Genomic DNA, 14568 nt, shown 5'->3' with positions numbered 1-14568 from the left:
GATGCTGAGGTATCGTTACATTTTTCATCTTTTTAAAGTCTCTTTTTCCCTTTTTTCGAATACTCTGGCTCCCTTAGTTTTGCAAGTCTCCTGTCCATTTACTGCTACTAAAATGTCTCTTCATTATTTTTACTTCTGCCTTGGATGTTTCCTTGACTTCTTACTTTTACATTTTCCTTCTACTTATGCACTGTATTTCGTAATTTTCCTTCATTTTCTTGCTTATCCAGAACCTTTTATTCAGTATTTTTCACTGAAGTGGCCATAAAGGTCTGCAACTTGTCTTCACAAAGGACGAGTCCATCTCTCTCCTGAAGGTTACTCGAGCTGCACTTTTCGCTGCTCAGAACTCCTGGCCATTTTCTAATTATGTTAAATTTTAGTCCCGTGGTGAACAGAAAGTAAAGCAACAGTTTCTTACATATACTAAGGAAGAAGTTTGATTTGCCACGCTTTTAACCTTATCTATCATTTCCCTTTACTGTTTTAAATATATTTATTTTTTTACAAGCAAATCTAATACAGATGTAAGTGTTGTTCTTCACCATTTTTATAACTTTTAAATACTCTATAATAGATAGTTCTTGTTCATCTTGATTAAATAATATTCACGACAGACCACCAAAATTTTTTTTATAAAAGTACAACAATTATTGAGTTGTACTTTTACAACATTTTTGGTGGTCAGTCACCTCCTTGTATAATCTTTTAATTGTCCTGTCCCTGCTTCTGAATGGTTGACCCTAATCCTTTGTAAAAACTCATAAATTTCTAACCCTGTTTTGGCAGTTCTAATTCTTCAATTGTGTTGGATTCCAGGTGCATATTTTTTCCTTTCTAATCCCCATCTGTCATTTATATGAGCTTTCTCTGTAAACTTATTTTTATATTTCTTCAGTCTGCTAAGTAAAGGACGACAAGTCGAAAGGCCTTGAAGCACTCCATTGTTTCTCTTTCCTTCGCGGATTTTGTCTTTATTTATATATATTCATCACGCTCCAAAATTTCGTGATTCAGTTATACATACAGTATATTATATATATATATATATATATATATATATATAGTATATATATATATATATATATATATATATATATATATATATATATATATATATATATATATATATGTGTATATATATGTAAATGTATTTAGGGGCCGTTCAAAAATTACGTAACGCCTTTTGGGGGACTATGGTGAAGTGTTGTGCGTGTGACAGTGGGGGGAGGGGGTTGCAGCCATAAGTCACATAACATTTTCAGATTTTTTCCTTCGTTTCTTTTGAAAAGATGTAAATGTAGGAGGACAAAAGAGAGATGGTAAAGACTCTGCAATAGACTTTTATTATATTTTAGTAGTATTGAGAATATGGTATTTAATTTTTTTTTAATAATTATGTTTAAAAATTATCACAAACTCAACCCTTGTTTGTACTTCAACATTTTCTGCTATATGTATTACGTGAGACAGAATGATATCACAAACTCATCCCTTTTTTGAGCTCCGACATTCCCTATTTTATGCATAAATAGGACTTAGAAAAATATCACAAATTAAATTAATCCTCTTCTAAACTTAGGCATAGTCTACTTTGTGTATTATGATAAACTTAAAGAATAATATCACAAACTAAAGACTGGCGACCGCTCAGAGTTGCCGATTAAATTACTTAGGAAATTAAGTAAATGGCATAAGAGAACATTTTCATTTCAAATTTATCTGTGATTCTTTAATATCATAACATGAAAGTATTAAGAAAAAGCTAAAGATAATAATTTCTAGGTGTTAGGCTAGACTTTAATATGTTACTGCATAAAAAAAAGGAAACACACTAATTCGGGGGTCTAGACTTGTGTTATGAGGCGTGACAATGGTGGGAGGGGGTAAAAAATTACCAAAAAAAATGTGTTACCTAGTTTTTGAACGGCCCCTTGTATATACATATATATATACACATACATACATATATGTGTATATATATATATATATATATATATATATATATATATATATATATATATACTGTATATACTAGCTGACCAACCCAGCACTGCCTGAGGAAACTCTGAATGACAACTGACAAACTCTCTCTTTCTCCTCCCTAACTCCCCCACTACTCTACTCCCTCTCTCCCTCTTTCTCCTCCCTAACATTCCCTCTACTCTCTCTCTCTCTCTCTCTCTCTCTTCTTCTTCTTCTTCTTCTTCTTCTCTCTCTCTCTCTCTCTCTCTCTCTCTCTCTCTCTCTCTCTCTCTCTCTCTCCTTTTAAGATAGTTGCTTCCGTTACACTACCCAAAATTTTTTACATTTTATATTTCACCCCTTCTCAACTACCATTCCTATCGGGCCTGAACTTGGACTTAAAGGGCATTGGGAGTGTTGCTATCCATCTCAGTGATCCCGAAAACTATGGATTAGACACTAATATCTGTCATTTTTGACATTTTATTCTTCACCCCTTCTCACTCCCCCTACCTACTGGGGCTGAACTTGGACATATAGGGCATTGGGAGTGTCACTATTTATCTCAGCGACCTCGAAAACTATAGATTCAGACACTAATATCTATAATTTTTGGTTATTTTTACATGTCACCCCCTTCCCGGCCACACCGCATTTTTTTGCCAGTGATGTCTTGCCCACCCACCCCAGCATTCTTTTCCAGATAGTAAGTCATATGTATACCGAAATGATGTATGATAAACCCATAGAGTTTATTTAATTACTACGTCTACGGACAGAACCAGTCCTGTTTTAGGGAAGCCCTTCCCATCCACACCCACTTTGGTGCCCTTAGGTGTGAGTGATGCCTTACTCCCACAGTATTCTTTTCCAGATATTAAGTCATAAGTATACCACGCTTGGTTGAAATTTCTCTGATTTTCACAGTTATGCTACACACACACACATACACATACATCCATTTGTATATATACAGTACTGTATATATATATATATATATATATATATATATATATATATATATATATATATATATATATATATATATATATATATATATATTCTTATGCTGTGTTTTCATAATGCAGTAATCTCCCCGTGTGTATGTGCGAATTGTTGTATAACTATGATTTTGTATTCAGATACGTGTATACCGTAAAAGAGTTAGCGTAGGTAAAATGATTGCACTCTGTGTAGTTTGAGGGACAGAGGCTGATTGTTCATTGTATAGGGACGCAATTTGTTTAGTCAATTTCAAAATTGCTGAAGTAATGCATTCCATTGGGACGCGATCAAAACACTGTGGAAAGACCTACCACGTAGATAGACGCCCATACAGAGGAGTCGAGACTCAGAGACCAAAAAGCGTTGTGGAAAGGAGCTGCATTTTTCCGCTCCGCGTCTCTCTCTCTCTCTCTCGCTCGCTCGCTCTCGGGATATTACGAATGTCCTGTTTTAACGTAATTGATATTTAGATAGACGATGGTCACTCATATCCTTTAACGGTTTAATTCCTTAGTAAATGTGTCTGAGTTATCTGAACAGTGTATTTTATTAAGTGTGTGTAACGGCGCCTGGTTAAAGACACGAAGCATTTGGTACCAAGGTATTGTAATATAATTATTGGGTTTCAGTGCACTGAAAATAATATCTGCAATGGTTATATGTAAAGATACCTTTTCACTTTTTTTAATATTTTTTCGTGTTATATGTTTTATGCTTTATCTTTTGAAGAATTTTTCTTTTATGCATATATGTGATGTATTTGCCATTGCCTTAATTTTTGCTCTACATTTTTTATATTTAATCTTTTTGCAGAGTATATATTTCTGTGTCTTTTGTATCCACATTTTTACATGATTGATTTATTTGCCTTATTTTGTTTAACACTTGGGAATTGAAGTTTTGTTACTCAACAATTTAAATTCTTCTTGAATAACCCTTTTGATTAATTAATAAATTAATTTCTGATTTAATTTTGACTGATGATTAATTCAGATTTAATCCAATTTTGTTTTATCTTGAAGTAATAATAAATTTCCTGAGACTGTTAATGTCATGTATAATTTTTTGAATTTAGAAATAAATTTTTGTATTTAAAATATTATACCAGAGTTTTTGAACCAGGGAAATGAAATCATTGACCCACCAGTAATTTTTGATTTGAATTAGAGATAGAGTGGTAAGTGAGATGTTTTCCTTCAAGTAATAATTGAAGATTTGAGCTCGAACCAGGAAATGAAATAAAAGAAATACTTGAACTTTTATAATGTTAATGGAGTGACGGGACATATTTTGTTAGGGAGAGTGACCATATAGTTATTTTGTTTAGATTTTAGAGTGACCTCACACCTGTTTAACGAACTTAATCTGCTTTCTTTCATGATTGATAAGTTTTATAAGGGATCACTGTTGCCTTTAGAGAAATCAGTCAAGTCTTGTATGTGTGATGAGGGTTCAGGTGTCTGGCTTTTGTGAGGTAACTATAATTGTTGAATAAATGATAAGTTTGGTAATCAAATATCAAGCAGTTTTAGATACCAGGTTTGATTTAAAGAACAGACACTGGACACTCCGGGGTCACCATATATAAATGGTGCACTAGACTCCGGGACAAGCACTTAGATATGACTATATAATTGTTTTTGCAGGTTTGATTTGAAGAACAGACACTGGACACTTTGTCACAATATATATATATATATATATATATATATATATATATATATATATATATATATATATATATATATATATAGCAAATCCATCCAAGATATATATGATAAAGCACAGTAGATACAACATATGGTGGTAATCTTCTTAGACACATTGATGGAGGTAAAATAGATATGTTATTTAGCTGCAGAATTAAACATGGACAAAAGAAAGAGAATGAAAGGTGCTTTTTTATGAAAATAGAAATCAACAGTTTGATGAGGGTCAGGTGTCCGATGGACCTCTTCTTGTTGAATAAAGCGTAATAAGGAAAGAAGAAAATTTTACAATGTTTCTTAAACATATTTCATATATTTAAGATTTTAGGCCTTTCTTGGCTACAGATATTGTAAAATTTTTCTATTCCCTTAATAAACGTTCCGAGAAGAGGTCCATCGGAGGACGAAACTGTTGGGCATATTTTCACAAAAACACCTTTCATTCTCCTATGTGGAATACAACTAAATATATATAACATGCATATTTTCACAAAAACACCTTTCATTCTCCTATGTGGAATACAACTAAATATATATAACATGAGAACCCAGTTTTGAATCCCTGGCAGGATGATCGTTATATGCAATTATTATCAAAGTTTTCTGTCTCTCGCAACCTAAAATGTGCATTTAAACCTGATAGTTAGGCAGCTACAGTGGGTTTCAACAGGCTTTGAAAACTGCACGAGGCTAGCAAGGTTATCCCAAATACTGGCTGAAAATCGGAAAGACATCACTTCCACTTTTAAAAGAATAGCATGTACAGTTTTACAGTGGTACTTAGATTCCAACATCTTTTATGGCCTGTGTGGATATATATATATATATATATATATATATATATATATATATATATATATATATATATATATATATATATATATATATATATATATATATATATATACTAGCTGACCAACCCAAGTGCTGCCCAGAAAAACTCTCTGAATGACATTCGATAAACTATCTCTCTCTCTCTCTCTCCTTCATAACACCCCCAAGTTTACCTGTCATTTCTTCTGTCTAGACAACTGTTTGTGGACAGAGACAGTCCTCTCACCAGAATGGATGAACTGATGGTATCACCTAAATATCTTCCGACCGACTGACAGGTAATTGCACGTGTGGAAAGGTTAGTGCCAATTTCGTGACAGTTTGCCGTTGTATTTTGTCTGGGAAGCATCTCAGACGCTCTGATCAGAATATGAATAAATTATATATAGGCTTATTCATTTCACTGTTAGACCCTTCAATACTACTTGTAGGCCGTTATAAGTCCAAATCATACAATAAAAATCTAAAGCAATATTTCTATGTGATACAGACAATTTGGTATAGGCCTAGGCCAATGATGTCATTTATGATATTTGTTACTATAATGAAAGTAAACTTCACTGTCCAGTTCATAAAAAACTGAATCAACCCTCAGTTCTAATTTAAACCTACTCATTAATATTGTATGAGAAAAGACATCGTTTTTTAATCAGAAATATTTAGCCTATACTCTGTTACGCCTTTTTAATTCTTTCTATTATTAAGCGAATTGCTGCAAGAGTTAGCCTTCCACCCCCTCATCATCTTGAGAAATAGTGGCAAAACACAGTCCTCTACGCTTCAACTTGTGATACGTATTTTTTATATTGGTTTCAGGGACGTTTTTAACATAACATAATAAATTGTAACTCATTATCTTTGCAATGACATCAAATTCCTTAACACTGAATTGTGCATAAAGTTACAAGTAAGGCATCCATAAACTTGGTCAATTCTTGCAATAACATAACCATGAATCAAACAAAATCTTTTCCTTCTTAGGGGAATGTTAGGCAATCGGTACTCATTTTATCAACTCGTACTTATTCAAAACAATAAATACCGATTGCCTAACATTCCTCTAAGAAGGGAAAGATTTTGTTTGATTCATGATTACGTTATCGCAAGAATTGACCAAGTTTACAGATGACTTACTTGTAACTTTATACACAATTCAATGTTAAGGAATTTAATGTCACTGTAAAGACAATGAGTTACAATTTATTATATTATGTTAAAAACGTCCCTAAAACCAATATAAAAAATACATATCACGAGTTGAAGTTAGCCATATAGGACAGTGTTTTGCCATTTTTTTTTATTAATATGATGAGGGGTGGGAGGCTAACTCTTGCAGCAATTCACTTAATAATGGGAAAGAAGTAGAAAGGCGTAACAGAGTATAGACTAAATATATCTGATTAAAAAAAAGAAGTCTATTCTCATGCAATATTAATGAATGAGTTTAAATCAGAACTGAAGGTTGGTTCAGTTTTATATGAAGTGGACAGTGAAGTTTACTTTCATTACAATAACACATATCATAAAAGACATCACTGGCCTAGGCCCATACCAAATTGTCTGTATTACATGGAAAAATTGTTTTAGGTTTTTATTGCATGATTTGGACTTATAACGGCCTACAAATAGCATTGAAGGGTCTAACAGTGAAATGAATAAGTCTATACATAATTTATTCATATTTTGATCAGAGCATCTGAGATGCTTCTCAGGTGAAATACAGCAGCAAACTCACGAAACTGGCGCTAACCTTTCCACACGTTCAATTACCTGTCAGTAGGTCGGAAGATATTTAGGTAATAATACCATCAGTTCATCCATTCTGGTGAGAGGACTGTCTCTGCCCACGAACTGTTGTCTACACGTAAGTTTTAACGGCAGTTTTGATGAACTGACAGAAGAAGTGACAGGTAAACTTGGGGGTGTTAGGGAGGAGAAAGCAGGAGAGAGATAGAGATAATTTATCAAATGTCATTCAGAGTTTGTACAGGCAGCGCCTGGTTGGTCATGTAGTGTGTATATATATATATATATATATATATATATATATATATATATATATATATATATATATATATGTAAATATATATATATATTATACATGCATACAAAAATAGCCCGAAGAAAGTTCTCTCTGCCTTGACAAACAAAATAATGTTAGGTATACTAGTTGGGTGTCATGGTGAAAACATGAAGTAGATGTTGACTCAACTAAAATGCAGCTGTCGTTTCAAGACCAAGTCTTCCTTTGATAAGGAACGACATAATCCCTTTAAAATGAAAGACAAACACTTTTATGCTGCAAGGAAAGTTTTGTTTTATTATTATTATTATTATTATTATTATTATTATTATTATTATTATTATTATTATTCAGAAAGAAAAATAAATTATTCTCTCGTACGCAGAGACAATAAAACTTATCTGCTGCCTTCGCTTTTCATGACACTCGAGAACTATTATAATTTATTTAAACAAACGTAAAAATAGCAAAAGCAACAGCTTAAATAAAATTTCTTATATTTTCACAGTTTCAAACATTTTATTAATTTCTTGCCTTTTCATAGATTCAATAAGCTGTCTCTTCCTTCATGTTTTCATAGACTTTAAACCCTTACAAAAAACAAAATTTCACCTCCCCACAAAAGAAAGGCTATCTCATTTACTAGCTTTCAGTTCCTCAAAAACTAAAAAATGTGAAAAAAGTAAAAATCACGCATAAAACAAAATGTATGACGCAAAAACTTTGACAATTGTAAAAAATTACTATTTAAAACAATTACCAATATCTCATTACCTCCTTTTCATGTCATTTAAAACCATAAAAATAAAATAAGTCAAAGCTAAACACAAAAGCAACAAATATATACTCTTTTCTTGCGTTAACGCTTTCCTCAAAAACCCTCGAAAAACTGAAGAGATGAAACAATTTATGAAACGATTCTAGCAAAGAATGATCCCCAATCGAAGAGCGACGGCACGCAAACAGTAGAAAAGACGCCAAGATCAGCCGAGCGTAGGGTGAAAGCCCCTAACGAAACGGACCCCGACAGAAGGGAGAGGGCGCGAGTGAAGCAGGAGAGCAAAATTTCCCAAGTCCCCTTCAGTTAGTGCGGGCGTGTTGGTGGTGCAAGGTGGGTGTGTTTACCAGCGGCTGGACGGCCGGGCTTCAATGAAAGTTTAAGGCAGCTACGACGCGCCAGAGGGAAGTTTTTAGAAAACGTCGACCACCTGGATTCTCTTCTGTTGCCCGAAGAAGATGACAAGAAATAACGGGCGCGTCAGTTATTTTCTCCAGCCCTTCAATACCCGTCTTGAATTTCCTTCTCAGAATAAGTTTTGTGTGATTAACTAGAGAAGAACGGTCTCTTTTTACGTAGCATTTTGTATGTAGCAACTGTTTAGTGAAGCGCAATACGAGAATAAACACTCAGGGATGGAAATGCACCCCAGACACGAGTGTTGACGATATTCAAATAAGAATTTGGTGGAAAAGAGAAAATGGTCTGTTTTTTGGGACTTTAAAGTACTTTATAATTGTTGTTATCCGTACTGGTTACTGCCAGTGAACTCTGGAATCAAAACTAACATTACTGGAAAAAGTGAAAATTTCTCAGCGTGGGATAAAGGCTCACAGGTAAGCGAAAAACTAATAAATGCAAGAAACTTGCATCTAGATAAAAGGTTAAAAAAGTTCTTTAAATTTTCTTTTTGTTATCTTAAAGAAAATTTTGTGACCCAGAATGTTCCTAAGAATTACAGGTTCCTCAAACAACTTTTATTGTTTAGGAAGTAAGTTTGAGAATTGAATTATCTTTTAAATGTATTTTCAACACTTACAGAACTCTCTTCTCCTGTTTCTGTTGTTCTCTGTTCACATGCTAGTACTGTACTATTATTGTGGAAACTTCCTTAGTAAATCATAATAGTAGAATAATAATAATAACCTCTTAAACACAGAGTCACTATTTTTTCAAGATTCAATAGCTTGAGGGACACTGCATCTCGAAAACTAATGTTTTCGTCCGGTCGTTACTCGCTGCTCTAGAATTGTGGATTTAAAAACTTATAATTTATAATCTATAATCATTGTTTACGTTGCTTTAAATAACAATGGTAATAGAAAGCTCAGCTAATTTACATAATTCGTTAAGGGCGAAACTTGAAATTCGGTTACTACTATTACTATTATTGTGATGATGATAATTTGTCATTACTACTTCAGTGATGGTGTTAGTTTATTGTTGTTATTGCTTATGGTGTTGGAGTCCCAACAATACCTCAACAATTATATGGGAGTTACTTTGCCTCCACTGACGCCATGGGAAATAAGAAAGGCAGCAGAAAGAATCCACTATAGCAGTTAATTTCATGAGAATCTTCTACAATGCGAAGTGGCAAAGAAATTTCTAAATTTTCCCTGCAGCAGTCTCCCTTTACCAATAAATTTAAATTGTATTTCAATTCTATGATCTCGTGTTTGTCTGTCTGTCTGTTCATCCACAAAATATATCGGCAAGTTACTGGTGGATTTTGAGTTGGCTCTGGATCACGACAAGGATTTTTTTTTTTTTTTGCGGGGTGAGGTATGGGTTCTTTGGGTACTTTCTCATTACTTCAAGGAGTTTACATCAAGCATCACTTTGTATAAATTCCATATTTTTACCTGTTTTTATGAGATAATGTCATGATAGTGAATAGCTATGTACCGTTTTGTTATACGTGAATTATCATCATCATTATTAGGGTAACATTAGTGCTTTATGAGTTTGTGTTTGTAAAAATACATCTGTATAAACAGGACATTAAAATATTTTTCACTTTTAGCATTCTTCTTTTCATTCACAATTAATCAGCGCTGTTTTCTCGTTTTGTGTACCAGGCAGTGGATTTCTTTTTCAAAATGTCCCAGAATATTTAATCGGAAACCATACGCTCTAGCCCTCAAGCCAACAGCTTGTGTCAGAAGTAAGCTGAAAATATCTCGTTCCGTAACAGCAGCAGACACATTTGCTTGAGTATACCAGAGGAACTGAGGTTCTTGTAGCTCGTGCATATTATCAAAAGAATGACGGAGCACGCAATGTTCGCTATTCGAAATTTGGGTCATTTCATGACATCTTTCGCCTTTAATAGACAGAGATATATCTTTTAATGTGAGAAATTCTCTTGGCAATCTCTGAACGCAACAGATTCAACGGGATTTACCTCTGATTAGTGATAAAAAACATACAATACCATAAACAAACGTATAGAAATTGCGTTAGAAAATTAAACTGGAAATTGACAGTGAAGAAATCTTATAATTTAATGACATAAATGAAAAAGTCACAAAGTCGAAATACAGCCAAAATTCGAAAAGCTGTCAAGACGAAGAAGAAGCAACATCTCATTTCAATCAATGAAGTTAAACAACATCCGAAGTTATGTCAACACGTCAAACAGCTCTTACCCATCACCTATAAAATTTATGTTATATACACAAGTCTAGCAAACATTCATAAGAGATGTTGTCATTATATGTATCAAAACATCTCTTTGACCGTTGCTTTCTGGAAATTAGAAACATTTCAATACTTCATTATTTATAAATCTATATATCTATCTATCTAATGTATGTAATATATATATATATATATATATATATATATATATATATATATATATATATATATATATATATATATATATATATATATATATATATATATACAGTATATACATATATATATTTATATATATATACATACATATATATATATATATATATATATATATATATATATATATATATATATATATATATATATATATATACATACGTATAGATAGATAGACAGATAGATAGATAGATAGATAGATAGACAGATAGACAGTTGCAGAAAAATCCATAAATACCTAGATAGACAGCAAATATTTTTACTATTACAGCTACTATCAGTCATTATCATTATTGTAATTTGAAATGTGCCCACATTTATAATTTTACAGCCTGCGCGCGCGCACAACAATGCACATCCAAGGTGCTTGCATAAACGCCCAACCTCCAAACACAGCTGAAATCCAACACAACGCATTGCATCACCTTCGGCAAAAACTCGAATGATGCCGTTGTCGCTTAGATTACTACACTGTGAGGTCGCACTCAAGGAGTTCAATGCTGGATGCGCAAAAAAAAAAAATTATATTCACCTGTGGGAATTTTATGCGTTAATCATATTTGATGGATTCTGTTTCAAAATCTCTGTTGACACGTCAGTTACCTTTTAACACACACACACACATATATACAGTATATATATATATATATATATATATATATATATATATATATATATATATATATATATATATATATATATATATATACTGTATATCTATCTCTATAAAGTGTATCTATGCAGATATATGTATGTATATACAGATATATATATATATATGTATATATATATGCATGCATGTATGCAGATATAGTATGTGTACACATGCAGATATATGTATGTGTGTGTGCGTATGTGTGTGTAATATCTATCTCCATAACAGAGACATAGATGCGTATTTTGTCCAGTATTCATAAATTTATGAAACCTATACAAAAGTATAATTTCTCCTACGTAAGTAGCATGAAGGTATATTACTTACAGAGAGAGAGAGAGAGAGAGAGAGAGAGAGAGAGAGAGAGAGAGAGAGAGAGACTAATGACCCATTCTTTGAATATCGTGTTTTACAGCGCGTAGCATGAATCTTAAATCATTTAATTTTACAACAAAAATGTGAAAGGGAATTCCTGGCAGAGTTGTGGATATTAATGGTATTTTTCTTGTGCAATCTGGTTTTATTTGATTAGCGGGTTCTATTTACATAACTAAGTATATTTATTTATTTATTATTTATTTTCTCTCTCTCTCTCTCTCTCACTTTAATCTGAACGTTCATTTATGTGGAAGCTTGCTTAGAAAGATATTATAGTAATCTTTTTGTTAATGCCACCATCATAATCATCCTATATAAAACGCAATATTATTATATATTTTTTCCTATACGTAACAACGATAAAACTGGTTATCAACTCCACGATGAGACTTGCATCGTCCGGCTCTCTACATTGGCCCCTACGGGAGTATGCAGAATGAAAGTACCTCGGTACGTGACGTTCCTCTGGCCGTCTCTCCCCCGTCTTGTATTCCCGTCTTTTTGACGCAATGAGTACAGTGACAAAAACAAGTCATAATCTTGCTTTTATTAGTCTACTGCATCGAGATATCTAATGTGAAAAGTCTACCGAGAGGCAACCATCGCTAATATCTTAATGTCCTCAAGCTCATGAAAATATGAAGGACTGTCTTTGCCTTCAAATTCACTTTGGTGTAGACGCGAAGATTAGTGACAGAAATAAGCATTAAAGTTTTCCGAATCACAAATGTTCTGTGGAAGAAAAGCATAACTACAACAATAGTGTTCCTGGTTATTTTGGAAATGGAGATGATAATTAAAAAAAACTGAGACCTACAACAACAACAATAATAATAGTTAACAACAGCAACAGGAATAGTGATATAACTAGTAAATCAAGCAAATGATATTGACAATAGTTCGCGTTTATCTGCCACTGAGGTCACGTATTCTTTCTTAACCTGCAGATCAAAACTGATTTCCTGGGAACTGCCCTTAAGCCAAAACGTTATCATTGCGCAATCTTCCTGCAACGGACTTACTAATAGACCACGGCTGAGCATTCCGCGGGTACCAATGCGTAAAATAAGAAATGAATTTGGTTTCCTGCTTGCAATAGCGTTATGCAGGTCTTCACCGTTAGTACGCAAGATGCGACTGACTGCCCGTCGCGGAGTTGCCAGTTCGTTATTTTGCTTTCACTAAAGGTCTTCCAATTTGTTATAGCTTTTGTTTTTGGGGAAGGGGGAAATCTGAGGTCGATGGAGAAGAGGGGCCGAAAGGATCTACTTTGAAGACAGTGAGGGTGACTCTATAGCGTCTTCCGGTATACGTCAGACAGTGGTAAATGCTGGAATTTTCAGAATGCTTTTCATTCCCGTATTGAGTCTCTCTCTCTCTCTCTCTCTCTCCGACGTCATCTGAAACCAGAATAACAGTTCCGAATGACAGAGGGCAAGAAACTCCTCTCTCTGTTACGATCTTCCCAGCGTAGTTGATAACCTGATTGACCGTCCTGGATGAGAAAAGGTCAAAAACCATATTATTAATGATTAGACCGAGTTCACAGTTGCGACGACAGCAGACGATGTCAGACAACCGTTTTTCTCATGTTCACTATCACTTCTTTTCAAGGGTGATTGAGAGGACGAAGATGAACTTTGTGTTCCAACATCAGTCAGAGATGAAGGCATTATGGACACGGAAGCATCTAGCTTTATTTGTTATATTTTTATATTTTCTTACTTCAATATCAAATTAAGGAAAAATAAGTAAGAATCTTAAGAAATAGTAAATATTTTCAGAAAAATGTCATATGTTTAAACAAACTACAAGTGACGTTGATATCAAAGCGAAGGGTTAACAAACGCACATAAAGTTCTGAAAAGAATAAAAGCAAAAGGGAAAATTTGCGTATTTTGGAAGGCGTTGACATCTACCTACTGGGAATCCATTTCTTTCTCGTTAATTCACAAACATATCTATTTATCTGTACATTTACCATGTATGAAAAAAATACACACACACTATATATATATATATATATATATATATATATATATATATATATATATATATATATATATACTGTATATATACATATATATATGTATATGTATATACATACATACATACGTACACACATATATATGTGTATATATATATATATATATATATATATATATATATATATATATATATATATATATATATATATATACACATATACATACATACATAGCGTTACCATAACGTCAAAAATTACGTACTAAAAAAGACCACATGTTGACATAACAGCCATACTAACGTGGGGATATTTACTCCTCAATTATCGGCGTTATAAGCAGAAAAGAGTAAAAAATGCGCCGAAGTTTCTTTGGCG

General features: G+C 33.1%; 1 long non-coding RNA gene across 1 annotated transcript in view; it reads left to right on the top strand.

Moving 5' to 3' along the window:
• The first annotated feature begins 8474 nt into the window (after positions 1-8474).
• LOC136856478 (uncharacterized) overlaps positions 8475-14568 on the top strand; it is a 138607-nt gene continuing 132513 nt past the window's right edge. The window contains exon 1 of the long non-coding RNA XR_010858354.1: positions 8475-9150. This is a non-coding gene — a long non-coding RNA (uncharacterized lncRNA). The remainder of the gene's footprint in view (positions 9151-14568) is intronic.

Source organism: Macrobrachium rosenbergii, chromosome 36, assembly GCF_040412425.1.
Source record: "Macrobrachium rosenbergii isolate ZJJX-2024 chromosome 36, ASM4041242v1, whole genome shotgun sequence".
Lineage (NCBI taxonomy): Eukaryota > Metazoa > Arthropoda > Malacostraca > Decapoda > Palaemonidae > Macrobrachium > Macrobrachium rosenbergii.
Note: the sequence above shows the minus strand (reverse complement) of the source record. Positions and strands in the feature narration are given on the sequence as shown.